Source organism: Pantherophis guttatus, chromosome 5 (genome assembly GCF_059756535.1).
Source record: "Pantherophis guttatus breed Tessera chromosome 5, ASM5975653v1, whole genome shotgun sequence".
NCBI lineage: Eukaryota > Metazoa > Chordata > Lepidosauria > Squamata > Colubridae > Pantherophis > Pantherophis guttatus.
The window spans coordinates 3,179,345-3,200,801 of NC_142067.1; the positions used below are offsets into that span (position 1 = coordinate 3,179,345).

At 46.5% G+C, this 21,457-nt stretch overlaps 1 protein-coding gene across 1 annotated transcript in view; it reads right to left on the reverse strand.

Annotated features, from left to right (window-relative positions):
• P2RY6 (pyrimidinergic receptor P2Y6) overlaps positions 1-17,497 on the reverse strand; it is a 47,340-nt gene extending 29,843 nt beyond the window's left edge. The window contains exon 1 of the mRNA XM_087895731.1: positions 17,261-17,497. The gene's annotated coding sequence lies outside the window, so the exon portion shown is untranslated. The remainder of the gene's footprint in view (positions 1-17,260) is intronic.
• Positions 17,498-21,457: the final 3,960 nt, after the last annotated feature.

The window sequence follows — 21,457 nt, forward strand, 5'->3', positions numbered from 1 at the left end:
GAAAGAAGGAAGAAGAGGGAGGGAGGGAAGGGTGGGAGAGAAGGGAGGAAAGAAAGTGAAGAAGGAAGGAAGGAAAGTAGGGAGAGACAGGGAGGGAGAGAGAGGATGGAGAGAAGGGAGGAAAAGAAGGAAGGAAGGAAGTGAAGAAGAAAAGAAGGAAGGAAGAAGAGGGAGGGAGGGAAGGGAGGGAGGGAGGGAGAGAAGAAGGAAGGAAAGAAAGAAGGATGGAAGGAAGGAAAGAAGGAAGGAAGGAAGAAAGAAAGAAAGAAAGGTCAGGAAAGGGAGGAAGGGAGGGAGAGAAGGGATGAAAGGAAGGAGGAAGTGAAGAAGGAAGGAAGGAAGGGAGAGACAGAGGGAGGGAGAGAGAGGAGGGAGAGAGGGAAGGAAAGAAAGGAAGGAGGAAGTGAAGAAGGAAGGAAGGAAGGGAGAAACAGAGGGAGAGAGGGAGAGGAGGGAGGGAAGGAAGGAAGGAAGGAAGTTTATAAGGGCAGGAAAGGGAAGCGAAAGACAAATATATACTGTATATAAAATACATCTATATTTTAACGCCTGGTCAAGATCTTTTTTACAGATACCAATCCCAAATCTCGCATGTTCCAACCTAGGCCTCTCTGTGTTTGATTTTTCTTCCTTTGCGAAATTAAAATTGTCAGAAATTCTGTGTTGTCCACCTGTTTCTTTGAAACAGTAAAGATTTCTCTCTTTAATCTACTCCTCACCCTGCCTTGAAATTTCACGGCCCCCTTTGCTCTCTAGTCCAGATTGCCAGGATACAATTGCCAGGTTCCTTCGGGGTTTGTTTGTTTGTTTTTTTGTTCAGAATTATTATTTTCTTTCTCTTTTTATTTATTTTTCTTTCTTTCTTTTTTTTGCAGAAAAAAAAAAACCTCCTGACCCCTTTTGTCCTTGGCGTTTGCTGGAAAGCAGGTGGAAATTAAATGCAGCTGGAAGGCAAAAGGCTGTAATTAACATTCTTTAGGGTGTTAAAAGCCATAGCTAATAAGGGGCCTTTTCCAATCCTAGCCAAAATCAAATCACGGCAAATCCTAGAGATTAACCATTAGGGATGACTGCCTTCCTCCCGGGGCATAAACTGGGTTTACATTTACGGCGATCCTTTTAGAAATAGGCAATCAATCAAGGATGAACTTCATGGAGTTCATGGGGTGACAACTAGCTGCTTTAATTGATTAAATAAATAATTAAATAAAGAGCCTTGGTGGCGCAGCAGACTAACGTGCTGTTAAGTAGCACCAGCTGCCTGCAATTACTGCGAGTTCGAATCTCACCAGGCTCAAGGTTGACTCAGCCTTCCGTCCTTCCGAGGTAGGTTAAATGAGGACCCAGTTTGTGGGGGCAATAAGCTGACTTTGTATAAATATACAAAAGTAGGAAGGCTATTGCTTAGCGCATTGTAAGCCACCCTGAGTCTCCGGAGAAGGGCGGCATATAAATCGAACCTATAAATAAATAAATCAATAAATAAATCGATGCAATTAATCAAAGCAGCCTTTAATTGCAATTCAGATGCCTTTCCTCTCTACAGCTAGTCCTCGGCTTGCAAGCTTTCGTTTAGTGACCACTCGGGAGTTACAGCAGTACTGAAAAAGCAACATGACCGTTTTTCACACTTAACGACCGTTGCAGTGTCCCCGTGGCCACGTGATCCAAATCCTTTGGCGACGATTCCTATTTATGACGGTCGCAGAATCCCGTGTGTGTGTGTGTGTGTCACGTGATTCCCCGCTTTGCGACCTTCTGACGGGCGAAGTCGACGGGGAAGCCCGATTCACTTAACAACCGTGTTACTGACTTAACAAACGGCTGCGGTTCGCTTAGCGACGGCGGCAAGGAAGGTTGTGAAAAGGAGCAGAATTCACTTGACGACTCTCTCGCTTAGCAGCAGAAATGTTGGGCGACCAATTGTGGTCGTAAGTCGAGGAGTACCGTAAATTTCGCAACTTTTAAGAGGCGTGGACTTCCACTCCCAGAATTCTCCAGCCGCCCATGCGGGATAGGAGAATTCTGGGAGTGGAAGTCCACCTATTTTAAAATTGCAAAGGTTGTGCAACACTGAACTAATCAATGGTGTTTTCCCCAGTTATAGCTAGTTTAATGCCCATTAAATGGTGAGGATGAATGTGTGTTGCTGCCAGATGGGGAGGGGTGGGGTTATTATTTCATTATTTTTCTTTTTTATTATTTTGATTTCTTTTATATTGTGTTTTTATGTCCTTGTAAGCCACCTTGAGTCCCGAGTAGGCAGCAACATAAATTCTCTAAAATAAACAAATAAAATAAATAACGACTAGAACAACTAGGGGTGATATGATAGTAGTGTTCCAATATCTCAGGGGCTGCCACAGAGAAGAAGGGAAGAGAAGAGAAGAGAAGAGAAGAGAAGAGAAGAGAAGAGAAGAGAAGAGAAGAGAAGAGAAGAGAAGAGAAGAGAAGAGAAAATAGAATGGAAGAGAAAATAGAATGGAGTGGAGTGGAGTGGAGTGGAGTGGAGTGGAGTGGAGTGGAGTGGAGTGGAGTAGGGTAGGGTAGGGTAGGGTAGGGTAGGGTAGGGTAGGGTAGAGAAGAGAAGAGAAGAGAAGAGAAGAGAAGAGAAGAGAAGAGAAGAGAAGAGAAGAGAAGAGAAGAGAAGAGAATGCAGAACAGAACAGAACGGAACGGAACGGAATGGAACGGAATGGAACGGAACAGAATAGAAAATAGAGTAGAGTAGAATAGAGTAGAGTAGAGTAAGTAGAATAGAATAGAATAGAATAGAATAGAATAGAATAGAATAGAATAGAATAGAATAGAATAGAATAGAACAGAATAGAACAGAGTAGAAAATAGAGTAGAGAAGGGAAGGGAAGGGAAGGGAAGAGAAGAGAAGAGAAGAGAAGAGAAGAGAAGAGAAGAGAAGAGAAGAGAAGAGAAGAGAATGCAGAACAGAATGGAATGGAATGGAATGGAACGGAACAGAATAGAAAATAGAGTAGAGTAGAGTAGAGTAGAGTAGAGTAGAGTAGAGTAGAGTAGAGTAGAGTAGAATAGAGAAGAGAAGAAGAAGAGAAGAGAAGAGAAGAGAAGAGAAGAGAAGAGAAGAGAAGAGAAGAGAAGAGAAGAGAAGAGAACGGAATGGAACAGAACAGAACAAAAACTTTATTGCCATACCTTTAACCGTACACTTATAATACATTAAAATGAAATTTCGTTGCATTCAGCTCTCAAAACACCATCAAGACCTATAGAGAGGGAATCCAGCTATCCTCCAAAGCCCCTGAAGGCAGGACAAGAAGCAACGGATGGAAACTAACCAAGGAGAGGAGCAACCTGGAATCAAGGAGGAGTTTCCTAACATGAGAACAATTAACCAGTGGAACAGCTTGCCACCAGAAATTGTGGGTTGCTCCATCACTGGATGTTCTTAAGAAGAGATTGGACAGCCACATGGCCATAATGGCATAGAGTTTCCTGCCTGAGTAGGGGGTTGGACTAGAAGACCTCCAAGGTCCCATCTAACTCTTGTTATTTTGTATCTGTAGGACCTTTTGCAGCATGTAAATCCATCTAAGTTTCCACACACCCAATGCTCAGCTTCTTCTTCCCTAGAGGAAAAGAAAAATTTATGGCCATTTCCATCTCCGCTCCATTCCTTCCCTTCCGAGTTACCCCACATCTGCGAACCCCCAGCCTCCTGCTCTGCACTACGCTTCCCATCAGCCACATCCCGCCATAATGATGCCAGGGGATGGAGTGGGGGTGGGTGGGTGGGTACCACAAGGACGAAAGCTGGACTCACCCGCCAGAGAGATTCCTGCAAAAGCGAGCTCAGGAATGCCACTTTTCTCGTTGCAAAACAATAAATCCAATCTCGGCTGCAAAACCCCTTCGTCCGGATTGGAGGGTGGGAGACAGGTGGCAAAGTCTGGCTTGTTCCGAAAACAATATAACCAGCTTTCGGCTTGGAAGGGGTGTGTGTGTATGTGTGTATGTGGGTTGGAGAGATTTTTTTTTTCCCCACCCTGTGGGTCTGAAACCGAATCTGTCCCTGGGAAAGAAGAATGAATGGCTTCTGAAGGCCAGGGGTTATCTTGGGGCAGATTTGCGTGTCTCTATATACAGGTTATTATTCGGTATTATTCTTGGGCCAAGCTCGTTCCTGAGAAGGAAGAAGGCCCTTGAAATCCGACTGAAGGCTTCCTGCCCTCCCGTTTGATTTTAAAACCGCCTTCCTGCAGGCTCAAACAATGGCCTCGCTGGCGAAAAATCTTGTCTTACCGAATGACAGACTCGGAAAGGGACCTCGGAGGTCTTCTAGTCCAACCCCCTACCTCTGCTCGGGTTTCCTTCTTCAGCCGGGGGTTGGACTAGAAGACCTCCGAGGTCCCTTTCCAATGCTCTGATTCTGATATTTTCTCCTGTTACTCTGCGTCTTCAGAAGAACGAAAGGCGTCCCTTATGACCGTTTTTCACACTTAACGACCGTCCCGTGATCAACATTCAGACCCTTGGCAACGGGTTGATGTTTATGACGGCCGCAGTGTCCCGGGGTCACGTGATCCCCGTTTTGCGACCTCCTTTCAGAACAGCAAAGTCAAGGGGGAAGCCAGATTCACTTAACAACCATGTGACTCGCTTAATAACTGCAGGGATTCACTTAACAACCGATTATATGTGTGTGTGTTTCTGGATAGATAGATAGATAGATAGAGATATTGAGATAGATAGATAGATTGATTGATTGATAGATATAGAGATAGATAGAGATAGATAAGATATTGATAGATAGATAGATAGATAGATAGATAGATAGATAGATAGATAGATAGATATAGAGATAGAGATATTGAGATAGATGGATAGATATAGAGATAGATAGATAGATAGATAGATAGATAGATAGATAGAGATAGAGATATTGAGATAGATAGATAGATAGATAGATAGATATAGAAATAGAAATAGATAGATATAGATAGATAGATAAATAAAGAGAGAGAGAGAGAGAGATGGATGGATGGATATAGATATTGAGATAGATGGATAGAGATAGAAAAAAATATTGAGAGAGAGAGATAGATTGATAGAGATAGAGATATTGAGATAGATAGATAAATAGAGATAGAGATAGATAGATAGATATTGAGATAGAGAGATATTGAGATAAAGAGATAGAGAGACAGAGAGATAGATACATACATACATAGAGATAGAGATAGAGATAGATAGATAGCTGATATATATATATATATATATATATATATAGAGAGAGAGAGAGAGAGAGAGAGAGAGAGAGGGAGGGAGGGAGAGAGATGGATAGATAGAGATAGAGATAGAGATAGAGATAGAGATAGAGATAGATAGATAGATAGATAGATAGATAGATAGATAGATAGATAGATAGATAGATAGATAGATTTTATATCTATCTATCTATCTATCTATCTATCTATCTATCTATCTATCTATCTATCTGGAGAGAGAGAAAGAGAGAGAGATGGACACATAGACAAACACACATTGGGGTGGGCTTCAATTTAATCACTATCTCAACTTTCCCGACTCCCACCCACACATGCCCCAACCCAGCACCTTCCTGCATCAGACACGACGCTATTTTCGATAAAAGAAACTTCATTAAAAGCCCCCTCCATGAGTTTAGCTAGGCGGAGAACAAACAGGCCGAGCCACTTCAGTTATAAGAGCGGCAAAGTGATAATTAAATACCTTTAATGCCGTTTCAAGTAGAGAAAGGGCCCTGTGCGTGGCAGAGCAATTAGGATTATTAACACACCTCTGAATAAACACCCAAAAAATAAAAAACTCTACTGTGTTCATTTGTTTTCAAGGCCTGTGAGCTGCCTTCCTTTCATCATAGGGACACGCTGCCTGCCGAGTGTAAAATAAATTAAGCGGAAAGAAGCGAGAAAGCCGTTGCAAATGACTCTATAATGTTATTAACCAGTTATTATTACTGCCCGAGAAAGTTTAACTGAGTGGTGATTTATATCTGGGCTCTGTTTATGCGTTAATATTTGACTATCTCAAGAATCGTTGGTGGTTCATTGGAATATTTATGAATTAGAGGTTGAATTCCTGGCCTTGAGGCTATGACCTGGCTTATTAGACAATTCATTAGTTTAGTTTGCAGTCGTGGCCAAAATTATGGGAAACCTTTTGGGAAAAGTGTATTTTTGAGGTTTGATGGCTAATAACACCACTTTTTTTTTTTCTGGAGTTTCAAGATAATCCTATTCCACTGCTGGAATAGCCTGGGAATAGACCAGACCTTCACCCAATGGAAAATCGATGGAGCCCACTAAAGAAACTTGTTAGTCAGAAGCGACCCAGCAATAAAACACAGTTAATAGAAGCCATCATTCCATCTTGGTTCCACATTAGAACAGCTGCAGAACTCAAAGACTTGGTTCCCTCCATGGGAAGACGTTGTAAGGCCATCATTGATGCTAAAGATGACCCAACGAAGGATTAACTGACATGGTGATCATTTTTGTATATCTCGTTTTTTTCTATGTGTTTCACTTTCCTTGTTTATACTGTAACTGCTACTCTAATAGCAAATCCTTCATCAAAGTTATTGCATTACATTCTTGATTAAATTATCTTTTCTTTGATATATAAGTTTATGGTCCTACTCCAAAATAAAGTGGTGTTATTAGCTAGTTTTAGAAAATACACTTTTCCCAAAAAGTTTCCACAATTTTGGCTACTACTGTAGTTTAGTTTAGTTTAGTTTACTTTATTGTCATTGCAATTAAATGCCATCTTCAGTGTACATTATAACTATAAAGAAGAAGGAGGAGGAGGAGGAGGAGGAGGAGGAGGAGGAGGAGGAGGAGGAGGAGGAGGAGGAGGAGGAGGAGGAGGAGGAGAAAAAATCTAATATCACCAGTGTTAGAAGACTGGGGGTTTTAGGAGGCGGAGGAGGAGGAGGAGGAGAGAAGAAGGAGGAGGAGGAGGAGGAGGAGGGGGAAGAAGAAGAAGAAGAAGAAGAAGAAGAAAAAGAGGAGGAGGAGAAGATGGAGAGGAGAGGAGAGGAGGAGGGGGAGGGGGGAGAGACTCAATTTTAGTGGTGATTGGGATTCCCACCTGGGAAATAAGTGTAAGAGTAGAGAAAGTTGTATGTCAGACTTCAATCGAGGGGTGAAATCCAGCAGGTTCTGACAGGTTCTGGAGAACCGGTAGCGGAAATTTTGAGTAGTTCGGAGAACCGGCAAATACCATCTCTGGCTGTCCCCTGGAGTGGGGTGGGAACAGAGATTTTGCAGTATCCTTCTCCTGCCATGCCCACCAAGCCACGCCCACCAAGCCACACCACGCCCACAGAACTGGTAGTAAAAAAAAATTGGATTTCACCACTGCTTCAATCCCATCATCCTCTATTCAGTACATTTACTGAAGGAGGATGGGAGCAAACATCCCACATGGCAGAGAGAAAAGGATGTACAGACTAGGCCTGCAAAATGGATGTTGACCACTAGATGGCGGCAAAACTTTGCTCCCACTTAGTGGATATTTACATTTTCTTTAGCCAGGTGTGATGCAGACTTTCTGTTCATAGTAAATCAATTGGCACTCAAGCACTGAGATCATTTATGAATCCAGAAGCTCCAAATTCAAACTCTCTCTCTCTCTCACACTCACAGATCCAAAAAAACAAACGAACAAAAAAAAAAACAAGCCAGGCTAAAAACTCCAAAGTCAAATGCAAAGTTCTTCTTGAATGGTTCCATTAGAAAAAAAAATCCTGCCCTTTGAATTTGCTTGTCCTGACTAAAGATTTCAAAATCCACCCAACAGAACAAAACAGCAGAATAACATAGTCGGAAGGGACCTTGGAGGTCTTCTAGTCCAACCCCCCACTCAGGCAGGAGTGTCAGACAAATGGCTGTCCAATCTCTTCTTAAAAACTTCCAGTGATGTATTACCCACAACTTCTGGTGGCAAGCTGTTCCACTGGTTAATTGTTCTACCTTGTCAGGAAATTTCTTCTTAGTTCCAGGTTGCTTCTCTCCTTGATTAGTTTCCATCCATTAGTTTCTTGTCTTGCCTTCTGGTGCCATGGAGAATAGGTTGACCCCCTCTTCTTTGGGGGCAGCCCCTCAAATATTGGAAGATGCTATCATGTCCTCCCCAGTCCTGCTTTTCATTAAACGAGACATACCGAGTTCCTGCAACCGTTCATTGTATGTTTGAGCCTCCAGTCCCCTAATCCTTTGGTTTTTATTTTATTTTATTTTTTAATTTGATGTATATGCCGCCCTTCTCCGGAGACTCAGGGCGGCTTACAATGCATTAAGCAATAGCCTTTCATACTTTTGTATATTTATACAAAGTCAGCTTATTGCCCCCACAAACTGGATCCTCAATTTACCTACCTTAGAAAGGATGGAAGGCTGAGTCAACCTTGAGCCTGGTGAGAATTGAACTCGCAGTAATTGCAGGCAGCTGGATGTTAAATGCTGCCTTAGGAGGCATTAACCTCCTACGCCACTCAGGCTCCTTGTTGCTTTTCTCTGCACTCTTTCTAGAGTCTCAACATCTTTTTTACATCGTGGCGACCAAAACTGGATGCCGGATTCCAAGTGTGGCCTTATTGAGGCCTTATAAAGTGAAATTAACACTTCACGTGACTAAATGCATCCAAAGGTTAAAAAAAAATGCGTTCAAGGTTTTAAAAAAATTGCTGGCTTTGTGGTAAATACGCAGGCAGTAAAACGGCAGGATAGACGGTGGGGTGAGTGAGGAAAGCTGTTGGATGTCCTTGGAAAATCTGCCAAGGTTTTTTTTGTTTTTTGCCTTTAATAAACACGGCCTCTTCGGGAGAAGAGACGGCGATGGATGATCTAGGAGAGAGTTGGATTGCAAGAATTGATTTTTCAGACACAAACAGGAGCGAAAAAGCTGGATTCGATCGATAGGCTCGGCCAGGCTGGCTAGAGACCAAGCAACTGCTGCGTTTGCAAAATGAAGCAAACTAGGTTAGCTTTAACCTCAGATAGTTTTGCGGTGGTTTAGCGTGCTCTTCGAAATCCAAGCCATGTGGCAACTCATGGCATACACCGGTAGTACGTGCTCGGCACACAAAGGCATGCCTTGACTGCATAATTATCACGGCCAATTTGACTTTTTCGACCTCCCGCAGACCACACTGAGTAGCTGAAGTCAGCAAGGCGCCTCCACTTTTTTCCATTTTTGCACCGAAGCGTAGAAACTTCCCATTTTAAGTTTCCCTTTTTTTTTAAACCCTAAAGAAGGAAAAACTCCTTCCTTCCTCGTAGGCGCCGATGCGCTTTTACAAGAGAAAATGTTTCTAACGAAAACAGTTGGACAAACCACGATGAGACTACTATTAGGCTGAGTTCTGTGGGAAGCTGGTTCTTTCAAAGCCAGCATGGATTAGGTGGGAATTTTCAAAACGGACATCTGGGAATAGCTGGGAAATTCTTTGGAGTTTTTTTATCCCACGTTTTCGGCCTTCTGCGGAACAGGCCACCTCTGTCTTCCGCGCCGGAGCTGCTATTAGAAGAATGCAAACTATAGAGAGGAAAATAAATCCTTTTTGATTTTACACAGTTATTTTTCAAAGAATTCTTCAGCCATTAAAAAAAAAAAAACATCTCACCGAGTCTTGTCTGCGATGACATTTTACAGGCTTCGGTTTCAGAGTTGATTGCTAAATCGCCAACATCTTTTTCTTGACTTACGACAAAACAAAAGAGCAGGGGAGATGGGCCATCCTGGCTGGGGTCTATGGGGCTTGTAGTTCAGGAAGGCTGCTCTCCTGGGCCACTTCCCAAACCTACCTCTCCACAAAAGTCTAGGGCAGGAGGGTGGATAGAGAGAAGGAGAGTGAAATCGAATTCATTAGATATACAGCAATGGGGAGGGAGAAATCCAATTCTGGATATGTGATGAGAAGATCCGGTTCGCTGGAAAAGGCTTGGAAAGAGAGGAGGAGGAGGAAGAAGAGGAGGAGGAAGACTCTGGGGTCTGAGCTGGGTTCTTTTTCTTGCAGACATTTCGTGACCCAACTAGGTAATATTATCAATGCTAGAAGGGAGTGGGATGTGAGGAGGAGGAGGAGGAAAGAAGGAAAGGAAAGAAGGAGAAGGAGGAGTGGAGGTAGGAGAAGGAGGAAGAGGAAGAGGAGGAGAAGGAAGGAAGGAAGGAAGGAAGGAAGGAAGGAAGGAAGGAAGGAAGGAAGGAAGAAAGAAAGAAAGAAAGAAAGAAAGAAAGAAAGAAAGAAAGAAAGAAAGAAAGGGAGGAAGAGGAGGAGGAGGAGGACTCTGGGATCCTTGGTGTGGTCTGAGCTGGGTTCTTTTTCTTGCAGACTTTTTGTGACCCAACTAGGTAATATTATCAATGCTAGAAGGGAGTGGGATGTGAGGAGGAGGAGGAAAGAAGGAAAGGAAAGAAGGAGAAGGAGGAGTGGAGGTAGGGGGAGGAGGAGGAGGAGGAGGAGAAGGAAGGAAGGAAGGAAGGAAGGAAGGAAGGAAGGAAGGAAGGAAGAAAGAAAGAAAGAAAGAAAGAAAGAAAGAAAGAAAGAAAGAAAGAAAGAAAGGGAGAAGGAGGAGGAGGAGGAGGAGGATGAAGACTCTGGGGTCCTTGATGTTGTCTGAGCTGGGTTCTTTTTCTTGCAGACATTTCATGACCCAACTAGGTAATATTATCAATGCTAGAAGGGAGTGGGATATGAGGAGGAGGAGGAAAGAAGGAAAGGAAAGAAGGAGAAGGAGGAGTGGAGGTAAGGGAAGGAGAAGGAGGAGGAGAAGGAAGGAAGGAAGGAAGGAAGGAAGGAAGAGAAAGAAAGAAAGAAAGAAAGAAAGAAAGAAAGAAAGAAAGAAAGAAAGAAAGAAAGAAAGAAAGAAAGGGCGAAGGAGAAGGATAAGGATGAGCAGAGGTAGGGGAAGAAAAAGAGAAGGAAAAAGAGAAGGAGTGGTGACGGGGGGGGAGGAGGAGGAGGAAGAGGAGGACAACAACATAAGAGCCTTGGTGGCACAGCAGACTAAAGTGCTATTAAGTAACACCAGCACCAGCACCTTACTGCGAGTTCGAATCTCACCAGGCTCAAGGTTGACTCAGCCTTCCATCCTTTCTAAGGTAGGTAAAATGAGGACCCAGATTGTGGGGGCAATAAACTGACATTGTATAAATATACAAAAGGATGAAGGCTGTTGCTTAGCGCATTGTAAGCCGCCCTGAGTCTCCGGAGAAGGGCGGCATATAAATCGAACCAAATAAATAAATAAATAAATAAATAACAACCAAAATGGTATAGGACCGTGATGGCAAACCTGTGGCATGCATGCGTTCGCGCCTTCCGCCAGCCAGCTGATTTTCGGGTCTCTGCTGTGTATGCGTGAAGGGTGGGGCGCATGCAGGGGGCATGTGCACATGTGTGGGGGAATGGGGGGTCACGTGTGCATGCACAGGGGCAGGAGGGGAGTGGGGGGTGCCCCTCCCCCACGGCCCATTTTTGGTCCCAGGAGGCTGCAGGGAGGCCTACTAGGCCCAAAACGGGGTGCGGGGGAATTGCGCATACACGCACGGGATTTGGGGGAGCGCAGGGGGTCTCCCGCGCATGTGCTGAGGGGCAGGGCCCACAGGGGGATGTCCCGCGTGCATTGCATTACGGGTGCGGGCTCCCAGGCGCATTTTCGGCCCGCGACAACAACAAGGTTCGCCGTCACTGGTATAGGATCTCCTGCTTGAGTCCAACCTGGGGCTGGACTAGAAGACCTCCAAGGTCCCTTCCGTTATTCTATAATTCTGACAAACTCAGTCACAACGGTGATGGGGCCACCATTGGAAGACCAGTTTTTGGGGTCAGATCCTGCCGGAGACAAATCGATCCATGTGGTTTCCTGCAGTACAAAATGATTTCGCGGCACAACGATCGATCTGGGAAAAAAAAACATCGATTGATCGACCAGACTGAGGTTGCATCTTGGAAAACAAACCAAAGAAAGACCGGCCCCGTAACTCAAGGAACAAACCAGCATCTCCCTCAAGGAACAAAGCAGCATCTCCCTCAAGGAACAAAGCAGCATTTCCCTCAAGGAACAAACCAGCATCTCCCTCAAGGAACAAATCAGCATCTCCCTCAAGGAACAAATCAGCATCTCCCTCATTGAACAAACCAGCATCTCTCTCAAGGAACAAACCAGTATCTCCCTCAAGGAACAAACCAGCATCTCCCTCAAGGAGCAAACCAGAATCTCCCTCAAGGAGCAAACCAGAATCTCCCTCAAGGAACAAAGCAGCATCTCCCTCAAGGAACAAACCAGCATCTCCCTCAAGGAGCAAACCAGCATCTCCCTCAAGGAACAAACCAGCATCTCCCTCAAGGAACAAACCAGCATCTCCCTCAAGGAACAAACCAGCATCTCCCTCAAGGAGCAAAGCAGCATCTCCCTCAAGGAACAAACCAGCATCTCCCTCAAGGAGCAAACCAGCATCTCCCTCAAGGAACAAACCAGCATCTCCCTCAAGGAACAAACCAGCATCTGATCCACTGATGACTGAAAACAGGAGACGGATATTCTACCGGCCGGGAAATCACGAAATGAAGACGGTGGCACGGAGCTTCTGTCCAAGCTGACAAACACAAATTGGTTCCCCTCTCCCCATGCGGTGGAAGTGGACTCAGTCGTCCTTCTGGCTTCAGTTCCGAGGGAGGGGTTTTCATTTGGTAGGTGGTGAAATGGAAAACTCGAACCCGGGACTTGCCAGGGCCCAGCTTCCCCTGCCGTCATTCGAGCTGTCCAACTGCCACCCACAGAAGGCCAAACTTGCCCTTTCGTGCCACGTTTTTTTTTTATTTATTTTTTTAAAAAATAATTTTTATTGAGTATTTTACATTTTAAAACCAAACACACAATAGCAAAAGAAATCAAGAGACAAAAACAAAAAACACGCATACACCAGACGTTAAAATACAATACTAACAACAGATATATACAATTTTACAACGTTCTGCATCGACTTTTGTCTTTACTCTTAGCTTTTATCCTCCCGCTCCTTCTCTTTATTTTTAAATATTCATAATTAACTGTTTTGTTAGCAGGATCATTATTTACATTTATATCCAGTGTGTTAATATCTAATTTCACTTTATATTATATATATGCCACGTTTTTAAATTTATTCCCCCCCCCTTATTATATAAATATCTAGGTGGTGAACATAAATAATACTCCCTCCTCCTCCTATTTTCCCCACAACTCTGCGAGGTGGGGTGAGCTGAGAGGGAGGGACTGGCCCACAGTCACCCAGATGGCTTTCATGCCCAGGACGGAACTAGAACTCACTTTCTCCTGGTGATTGGCCCAAAGTTACCCAGATGGCTTTCATGCCCAAGGTGGAACTAGAACTCACCGTCTCCTGGTGATTGGCCCAAAGTCACCCAGATGGCTTTCATGCCCAAGGCGGAACTAGAACTCACTTTCTCCTGGTGATTGGCCCAAAGTCACCCAGATGGCTTTCATGCCCAAGGTGGAACTAGAACTCACCGTCTCCTGGTGATTGGCCCAAAGTCACCCAGATGGCTTTCATGCCCAGGACGGAACTAGAACTCACTTTCTCCTGGTGATTGGCCCAAAGTTACCCAGATGGCTTTCATGCCCAAGGTGGAACTAGAACTCACCGTCTCCTGGTGATTGGCCCAAAGTTACCCAGATGGCTTTCATGCCCAAGGTGGAACTAGAACTCACTTTCTCCTGGTGATTGGCCCAAAGTCACCCAGATGGCTTTCATGCCCAAGGCGGAACTAGAACTCACCGTCTCCTGGTGATTGGCCCAAAGTCACCCAGATGGCTTTCATGCCCAGGACGGAACTAGGACTCACCATCTCCTGGTGATTGGCACAAAGTCACCCAGCCGCCTTTCATGCGCAATACAGCACTAGAACTCATTGTCTCCTGGTGAATGGCCCACTCAGCTGGCTTTCATGCCTAACGTGGGACTAGAACTCCCCGCCTCCTACTCATTGGCCCAAATGCACCCTGCTGGCTCTCCTGCCTAAGGTGGAACTAGAACTCACCGTCTCCTGGTGATTGGCCCAAAGTCACCCAGATGGCTTTCATGCCCAAGGCGGAACTAGGATTCACCGTCTCCTGGTGATTGGCCCACTCAGCTGGCTTTCATGCCTAAGGTGGGACAAGAACTCCCTGCCTCCTGCTCATTGGCCGAAACGCACCCTGCTGGCTTTCCTGCCTAAAGGGCAACTAGAACTCACCGTCTCCTGGTGCATGGCCCAAAGTCACCCAGATGGCTTTCATGCCTGAGGCTGTACTAGAATTCACCATCTCCTGGTGATTGGCCCAAAGTCACCCAGATGGCTTTCATGCCCAAGGCGGAACTAGGATTCACCGTCTCCTGGTGAATGGCCCAAAGTCACTCAGCTGGCTTTCATGCCTGAGGCTGTACTAGAATTCACCGTCTCCTGGTGATTGGCCCACTCAGCTGGCTTTCATGCCTAAGGTGGGACAAGAACTCCCTGCCTCCTGCTCATTGGCCGAAACGCACCCTGCTGGCTTTCCTGCCTAAAGGGCAACTAGAACTCACTGTCTCCTGGTGAATGGCCACCGAGCCGGCTTTCAGGACTAGAACTAGACTCTAAGTATAACGGTGACGGTGTTCTGGCTTCACGTCAGCCAGGAAGCCAGATTCACTTAACAACCGGGTTACTATCGCAGTGATTCACTTAACCACGATGGCAAGAAAGATCATTAAACGGGGCAAAAACTCCCTTAGCAAACTGTCTTGCTTAGCGATGGGGAAATGTTGGGCTCAATCCCGGTCGTAATTCGAGGATTATCTGTTCTTCTCACTCTGCAAAACACAAGGTGCGGGGGGGGGGGATTTTAACGCAGTCCTCGGACTGGACTTTTGGGGCTCCCCACCCAGCCAGGAGGAAAAGGAGAGAGAGAGAGTGAGAGAGAAACATCTTGAAAGGAAAAAGAAATTTTTTAATCCAGTGGGGAAACTTTCTCTCTTCATTCCAAACCATAAAATCCAACAGATATGATTCAACGGCAGCTCAATAAATTGCAAAATGTTTTTAAAAAATAAATAAAATAGAGTAAACTAGATGCCCTGGCTTTGTCAGAAGACCCAACCCACAAGAGGGGAGAATATTTACGATGCAAATAAAATAAAATAAAATAAAATGTGCAAATATTGGAAAAGGCTGCCATGTGCCGGGGGTGGGGAAGGGGGGGCTGTTCTGGGTTGGAGGACGGATCCCCACAAAAAAACACACGCGAGTAAACACAAACGCGCAAAGATGCACATAAGTAAACACATGGGACACTGACACGCAAACAAAGGCACGTGAATACACACGCTCGTGGCTGGATGGGGGGGGGCCACCTGTCCAGGTGGGCTTAGCGCAGAGATGCCCTGACCAGAGGGGTGGACTAGAGGACCTCGAAAGTCCTTCCAGCCCTAAAATAGGACCCTAAAATCCCCATTCAATGGGGAAAGCCTGGGGGACCCCCCCTTTCTCTCCCTCAAGGTGGCTTCTTCCCTGGTCCAAAAAAAGGGGGGGGGAACCTTAGAGGTCAGCTATCCGAGCCTTTCAAGACTGGCCACCCACCCTTTAAATGGGGGAAAGCCTGGGGGACCCCCTTTTTCTCTCCCCAAGGCGGCTTCTTCCACGGTCCAAAAAAAGGGGGGAACCTTAGAGGTCAGCTATCCGTGCCTCCCACAACAGCCCCCCCCTTTAAATGGGGGGAAAGCCTGGGGGATCCCCTTTCTCTCCCCCAAAGCGGCTTCTTTCGAGGTCCATAAAAAGGGAGGGAACCTTAGAGGTCAGCTATCCGTGCCTCCCACAACAGCCCCCCACCCTTTAAATGGGGGGAAAGCCTGGGGGACCCCCTTTCTCTCCCCCAAGGTGGCTTCTTCCCTGGTCCAAAAAAAGGGGGGGAACCTTAGACGTCAGCTATCCGAGCCTTTCAAGACTAGCCACCCACCCTTTAAATGGGGGAAAGCCTGGGGGACCCCCTTTCTCCCCCCCAAGGTGGCTTCTTTTGAGGTCCAAAAAAAGGGGAGGGAACCTTAGAGGTCAGCTATCCGTGCCTCCCACAACAGCCCCCCCACCCTTTAAATGGGGGAAAGCCTGGGGGACCCCCTTTTTCTCTCCCCAAGGCAGCTTCTTCCATGGTCCAAAAAAAGGGGGGACCTTAAAGGTCAGCTATCCGAGCCTTTCAAGACTGGCCACCCACCCTTAAAATGGGGGAAAGCCTGGGGGACCCCCTTTCTCTCCCCCAAGGTGGCTTCTTTTGAGGTCCAAAAAAGGGGGGGAACCTCAGAGGTCAGCTATCCCTGCCTCCCACAACAGCCCCCCCACCCTTTAAATGGGGGAAAGCCTGGGGGACCCCCTTTTTCTCTCCCCAAGGCAGCTTCTTCCACGGTCCAAAAAAGGGGGGGAACCTTAGAGGTCAGCTATCCGTGCCTCCCACAACAGCCCCCCCACCCTTAAAATGGGGGAAAGCCTGGGGGACCCCCTTTCTCTCTCCCCAAGGCAGCTTCTTCCACGGTCCAAAAAAGGGGGGGAACCTTAGAGGTCAGCTATCCGAGCCTTTCAAGACTAGCCACCCACCCTTTAAATGGGGGAAAGCCTGGGGAGACCCCCTTTCTCTCCCCCAAGGTGGCTTCTTTTGAGGTCCAAAAAAAGGGGAGGGAACCTTAGAGGTCAGCTATCCGTGCCTCCCACAACAGCCCCCCCACCCTTTAAATGGGGGAAAGCCTGGGGGACCCCCTTTTTCTCTCCCCAAGGCAGCTTCTTCCATGGTCCAAAAAAAGGGGGGACCTTAAAGGTCAGCTATCCGAGCCTTTCAAGACTGGCCACCCACCCTTAAAATGGGGGAAAGCCTGGGGGACCCCCTTTCTCTCCCCCAAGGTGGCTTCTTTTGAGGTCCAAAAAAGGGGGGGAACCTCAGAGGTCAGCTATCCCTGCCTCCCACAACAGCCCCCCCACCCTTTAAATGGGGGAAAGCCTGGGGAGACCCCCTTTCTCTCTCCCCAAGGCGGCTTCTTCCACGGTCCAAAAAAAGGGGAGGGAACCTTAGAGGTCAGCTATCCGTGCCTCCCACAACAGACCCCCCCTCACCCTCCCTCCCTCCCTGCTTCCCTCGTGGAAGCCCCGAGCTCCTTGCTTTGCGCTTCCCCGGGGCGCAGGAGCGGCTCTTGCCCAGCCTGGCGGCTGCCCCACTGCGCCCTTCCGCGGAGCCCCTACCTGGCCTCGGACACCTGGCCCCGCAGCGCCCGATCGGCAGCCCCGCTTGCTTGCTTTGCCCGGCGGCGGCGAGAAAAGAGGCGAGACGTCCCTGGGAACCACGCCGCCGTTGCGCTCCGCTCCGCTCGGGCTCCGGCGGGGAAGAGCCGCAGCCAGCCGCGAACCCGCCCAGCTCCCCAGCCTGGCCCGGCCCCGCCGCTGCTCTGCCCTGCCCTCCCTCCTTCCCTGCCGCACCTTCTCCTCTTGGCAGGACCAGCAGGAGGTTTTGAAGCTTCCTTGGAAGCCAAATGGCATCAACAGAGGGATACAGATGACGGAGGAAGAGAGTGGGGAGGGACCTTGGAGGTCATCTAGTCCGACCCCCTGCCCAAGCAGGAGGCCCTACACCGTTTCTGACCGATGGCAGTCCAGTCTCTTGTTGAAAGCCTCCAGGGATGAAACCCCACAGCTTCTGGTGGCAAGTCGTTCCACTGGTTAACAGTTCCCACAGTCATACAATTCCTCCTGATTTCTAGGTTGAATCTCTCCTGGATCTGTTTCCATCCATGATTCCTTGTCTGGCCTTTGGGGGCTTTGGAAAATAGCTTGACCCCCTTCCTCCTCTCTTCTTCTTCTTCTCTTCTCTTCTTTTCTCTTCTTCTCTTCTCTTTTCTCTTCTCTTCTTTTCTCTTCTCTTCTCCTCTCCTCTTCTCTTTTCTCTCTTCTCTTCTCTTTTCTCTTCTCTTCTCTTCTCTTCTCTTCTCTTCTCTCTTCTCTTCTCTTCTCTTCTCTTTTCTCTCCTCTCCTCTTCTCTTCTCTCTTCTCTTTCCTCTTCTCTTCTCTCTTCTCTTTTCTCTTCTCTTTTCTCTACTCCTCTCCTCTCCTCTTCTGTTGGCTCTCTCCTTGATCAGATTCCATCCATTATTCCTTGTTTGCCCTTTGGGTGCCTTGGAAAATAGCTTGACCTCCTTCCTCCTCTCTTCTTCTTCTCTTCTCTTCTCTTCTCTTCTCTTCTCTCCTCTCCTCTTCTCTTTTCTCTCCTCTCCTCTCTTCTCCTTTCCATCCATTATTCCTTGTTTGCCCTTTGGGTGCCTTGGAAAATAGCTTGACCTCCTTCCTCCTCTCTTCTTCTTCTCTTCTCTTCTCTTCTCTTCTCTTCTCTTCTCTCCTCTCCTCTTCTCTTTTCTCTCCTCTCCTCTCTTCTCCTTTCCATCCATTATTCCTTGTTTGCCCTTTCGGTGCCTTGGAAAATAGCTTGACCCCCTTCCTCCTCTCTGTGGCAGCCCCTCCAATATTGGAAGATGCTCTCCTGTCTCCCCTGGTCCTTCTCTTCACTAGACTAGCCAGGCCCAGTTCCTGCAACCGTTCATCGTATGTTTTAACCTCCAGTCCCCTCATCCTCCTGGTTGCTCTTCTCTGCACTCTTTCCAGAGTCTCAACATCCTTTTTTATAGTGTGGTGACCAAAACTGGATGCAGGACTCTAGGTGTGGCCTTACTAAGGCTTTATATAGTGGTATTAGTGCCTCCCTTGATCTTGATTGAATCCCTCTGTTAATGCAATTAAGGATTGCGTTGGCTTTTTTGGCTGTCGCCGCACACGACTGGCTCATATTTAGCTGGTTCTCCGCTAAGACTCCCAGATCCCTCTCACAAGAGCCTTGGTAGTACAGTGGTCTAAGGCACCCTGTTATCAAGCTGGTTATTAAGACCAGCTGCCTGCAATTAAAGTAAGTTCGAATCTCTCCAAGGCTCAAGGTTGACTCAGCCTTCCATCCTTTCTAAGGTAGGTAAATCGAGGACCCAGTTTGTGGGGGCAATAAGCTGACTTTGTATAAATATACAAAAGGATGAAGGCTATTGCTTAATGCATTGTAAGCCACCCTGAGTCTCCGGAGAAGGGCGGCATATAAATCAAATTTAAAAAAAAAAAAACAAGTCACTGCTATTAAGCCTGGTTTCACCCAGTCTATATGTGCACTTTTGGTTTTTCTTGCCTCAGTGTAAGACTTTACTTTTCTCTGCATTGAATTTCATTTTCTTAGATAGGGCCCAGGGTTCAGGTCTGTCAAGATCCATCTGGATCTTATCTTCCAGGGTGTTGGCTATTCATACAATCAAGATCACGTGAGGTACTAATACCTGCATTTTCTGTGCCGTATGAGAATAGAATAGAATAGAATAGACTATAGAATAAGGAGTAGAGTAGAGTAGAATAGAATAGACTATAGAATAAGGAATAGAGTAGAGTAGAGTAGAGTAGAGTAGAATAGAATAGAATAGAATAGAATAGAATAGAATAGAATAGAATAGAATAGAATAGAATAGACTATAGAATAAGGAGTAGAGCAGAGTAGAATAGAATAGACTATAGAATAAGGAATAGAGTAGAGTAGAGTAGAGTAGAGTAGAGGAGAGGAGAGGAGAGGAGAAGAGAAGAGAAGAGAAGAAATAGGAAAGAAGAGAAGAGAAGAGAGAGTTGGAAGGGACCTTGGAGATCTTCTAGTCCAACCCTCTGCCTAGGCAGGAAACTCTACACCACTTCAGACAAATGGTTATCTAACATCTTCTTAAAAACTTCCAGTATTGGAGCATTCACAACTTCTGGAGGCAAAGTTGTTCCGCTGATTAATTGTTCTCACTGTCAGGAAATTCCTCCTTAGTTCTAAGTTGCTTCTCTCCTTGGTTGATTTCCACCCATTGCTTCTTGTCCTGCCTTCAGGTGCTTTGGAGAATAGCTTGACTCCCTCTTCTTTGGGGCAGCCCCTGAGATATTGGAAGACTGCTATCATGTCTCCCCTGGTCCTTCTTTTCATTAAACCAGACATACCCAGTTCCTGCAACTGTTCTTCATATGTTTCAGCCTCCAGTCCCCTCATCATCCTGGTTGCTCTTCTCTGCACTCTTTCTAGAGTCTCCACATCTGTTTTATAACTTGGCAACCGAAACAGGATGCAATACTCTCAAGTGTGGCCTTACCAAGGCCTTATAAAATGATATTAACACTTCTTGTGATTATCCCTCGGTTGATGGAGCCTAGGGTTGCATTGGCCTTTTGCAAAAAGTTGCAAAAGTATAACCAGATTTCATTCCTGGGCGGTGCAAGGAGACAGCTCCGCATTCTCGCCGGAGCTGTCTCGTCCCTAATTTGGTTACTTCGCTTTCCTGGAAAGACACATTCCCCGCCTCTTGGGAAAGTATTCCATACATCTCAGCCAGGAAGTTGCTATTGATAATAATCCTGCAAATCCTTGGGGTTTCCCCCCACCCCCAGGAGAGCTGCGTCTATCGATTCTATCTTTACTCTGCAAACGTGGAAAGTTCACAGGCCTCGGGCACCATATTTGGAGTGGCCGTGTGAATATGGACGCAGGCGTAGCGTTAGCAAGGGTGATCCCAGGGTCTAAGCCTCCAGAAGGGTGTGTGGGAATTTTAAGACCAGTGGGTCGTGAGATCGAATTTTACAATGAACTTTAAGCCGGTAAGTCTCTGCAACTCCGGTGGGCGATGTCAGGAGGGCTGGGATAGTGTCACACCAACAGTGCGAATGACACATTGGCATCGTCGGCATGACAGTTTGGCCTAGTGGTTAAGGCGGTAGGCTAGAAAACGGGAGGGTGAGTTCTAGTCCTGGCTTAGGCATGAAAGCCAGCTGGGTGTCTTTGGGCCAATCGCCAGGAGACGGGGAGTTCTAGTCCTGCTTTAGGCATGAAAGCTGGTTAGGTGACTTTGGGCCAATCACTAGGAGACAGTGAGTTCTAGTCCTGCCTTAGGCATGAAAGCCAGCTGGGTGACTTTGGACTAATCACCAGGAGATGGTGAGTTCTAGTCCTGCCTTAAACAGGAAAGCTGGCTGGTGTCTTTGGGCGAATTGCCAGGAGACGGTGAGTTCTAGTCCTGCTTTAGGCATAAAAGCTGGTTAGGTGACTTTGGATCAATCACCAGGAGACGGGGAGTTCTAGTCCTGCCTTAGGCATGAAAGCCAACTGGGTGACTTTGGGCCAATCACCAGGAGAAGGTGAGTTCTAGTCCTGCCTTAGGCATGAAAGTCAACTGGGTCCAGAGAAAACTAGCAAAGAAAATATTTATTTGATTATACATGTAATAACAGCTGCAAGGATTGTTTTTGCACAAAACTGGAAAGCAGAGAAAATACCTCTGGAAGGAAAAGTGATTAAAAAAACTGTAGACTGTGCAGGAATGAATAGATTAACTTTGA